Genomic DNA, 2,500 nt, shown 5'->3' with positions numbered 1-2,500 from the left:
AGGGTGAATGAAATATACCAAAGAAATTTTACAGATGTGCGTGGAGAAGTAGACACAAATAGAAGGTGGAAAACGCAGACATGGGTTGTCTGGGTCTAGTTCTGAGTTTATTCCTGACCGGTCTCACTCTACGTTTTTTTAGAGGATACAAATAGACTATAAAAAAAAAATGACCTCTCCAGCATGACTGAAAAAAAGGTATAAAAACTAACGTTGGTTATCTACAAGACAAAGCAAAAAATAAACAAATAAATAAATAGATAAAATAAAATAAAATAAAATAACACACGCACTAATAATAAATGTTGAAGTCTCTTAAGCCACCTAAGGATGGCGTACGTTGCCATATAACAGAATAACATAAGACCACAGCTGATTTGATAGAATGAGGATAAAAAGGTTTTCAATAAAGTTCGTGAACAGGGACAAGGATCCTTACCAAGACCCATCCCCGGAACGAAGAACGGGAAGATCCTTCAGACCTCACCCTCGGCTGCGATGACGAAGTAACAGACGCGACGTGGGATCAAGCCCCGCGGTGGTGGAGGGGTGTTTTCACCATGGCGCAATGGCAGGAAACGGTGCAAGATATATCGGGGATGGTGTTTACAGGAGACGTGGAAAGGGAGAGGCTCCTTCGTTTGGTGGGAATCTCGATGTGCAACAGGTAACAATAAGCTGAGAGAGAGAGAGAGAGAGAGAGAGAGAGAGAGAGAGAGAGAGAGAGAGAGAGAGAGAGAGAGAGAGAGAGAGAGAGAGAGAGAGAGAGAGAGAGAGAGAGAGCGAGAGAAAGAGAGAGAGAGAGAGAGAGAGCATCGTTATACCGAACACACACTCCATCCAGCAAGCAAAACATGGCAATTAAGAACAAGAGATGAGGAGACTAATGCTGTGTATTGAGTAAACGTGCGCGTTCGCGCGCGAATTTGTACCCAGTGAAGGGTTCAAGTTGCACTTGAATTAGAAATGGTGTGTTCTTTGTTTTTCCTTTTTCTTTTTCTATTTTTTTTTAGCGTCCCTCAGTGGACTTAATTTGGTCCATTTTTTTTCTTTTTTTTTTTTTTGTGGGTGTGGGAATGCCTTCTCCTTGTTTGAAATTTATAGAAAAAAAATCTTAAAAATCTCAATGCCGACGACAAAGACTGGACTTGTAATACATCTCGATAATTGCCAAATAAGTCTAATTGGCTGAAAGATACCGTCCTCTAATAATCTAACACCAATTTTCAGATTAAGACCCATTTTTATGACCTAATAACTCTTTTCAATCTATGACAAAAAAAAAAAAAAAAAAAAAATAGCTCCCCATTCTTTTCTAGATGTATAGACAACGTTCTAGTTTTTTTTTTCACAATTTCTAATTTCTTTTTTTCCTCTCTTTTCAGACGAGAGACGAGAGCTGCTGCGATGGCGCTGGGAATTGCTGAGTTTCAAAACTATTTCAGATTTTTTCCTTTCGTCGCTTATTCAAACTTTATCTTATTTTTTCGAGTGAGGAGTGTACAATGGCTTTGGTTTCAAATGTCAAAAAATGTCCATAACTGGGCGCAATTTAATTCTAAAAAAATAATAAAGAAAAAAATAAAGTTGAGGTGTTAACCAAAGTGGACATGACCATGAGAATGACTATATCCACCGTATGTGGTCTAGTTAACTTAACTAAGCGTTAACCCTTACAATCAGAACACGAATGCAAAAAAAAAAAAAATAATAATAAAAAAAAAAAAAAAAAAAAACAGCATTACGATAGTGCAGCTGGCAGGTCCATTAACAAAAATACACTGTATTCGTGGTCAATTATTACACAAATCTTCGAAAACTGCATCACAAGGGCTATGTATATACGTAAACAATAAAAATTGTTCATATATATATATTTTTTTCAGACACCACAGACTAAAACGAATTCATCCCTAAACCAAAAATAATAGACGCTTGATAACAATGAATCTTTTCAAAGAGGAGCCAAAAACATTTTATGTGTAATTCACACATACGTACACATACACACATATTCGCACACGTACACACATACGTACACGTACACACTTATACGTACACGCATATACGTGCACGTGCACACATACGTACACGTACACACATATACGTATACGCATATACGTGCACGTACACACATATACGTACACGTACACACATATACGCGCACGTACACACATGTACACGTACACATATATATACACGCACACAAACATACGTATACCTACACACATATATACGCATATACTTACGTACACCTACACACATATGTACACATACACACACATACGTATGTATACACATTTTTTTAAAATTAATTTTAGGCTTAGTTTTTTGATTGTTAATATATCTTCTCACATCGGTACATAACCTAAAATAATAAAAACAATCTTCTGTTATTTCAGGTTTTTAGGTTTTCATCGTTAGTAAATCGGTGTTTGCGTAAGAGTTGGAGCTCGTAAATGAAACAAAGTTCCTATTAGAATCTCCATCAAATTTGTTA

At 36.6% G+C, this 2,500-nt stretch overlaps 1 protein-coding gene across 1 annotated transcript in view; it reads left to right on the top strand.

Moving 5' to 3' along the window:
* The window catches only part of LOC143027947 (uncharacterized), a 123,162-nt gene that overhangs the window by 99,373 nt on the left and 21,289 nt on the right, over positions 1–2,500 (top strand). Inside the window, exon 2 of the mRNA XM_076189592.1 lies at positions 2,403–2,500. This exon is cut by the window's right edge and continues 680 nt beyond it. The gene's annotated coding sequence lies outside the window, so the exon portion shown is untranslated. The remainder of the gene's footprint in view (positions 1–2,402) is intronic.

The sequence above is a fragment of the Oratosquilla oratoria genome, chromosome 9 (genome assembly GCF_046742065.1).
Source record: "Oratosquilla oratoria isolate Oo_2021 chromosome 9, ASM4674206v1, whole genome shotgun sequence".
Taxonomy (NCBI): Eukaryota; Metazoa; Arthropoda; class Malacostraca; order Stomatopoda; family Squillidae; genus Oratosquilla; species Oratosquilla oratoria.
The sequence above is the reverse complement of the archived record's forward strand: the minus strand, read 5'-3'. Positions and strand labels throughout refer to the sequence as shown.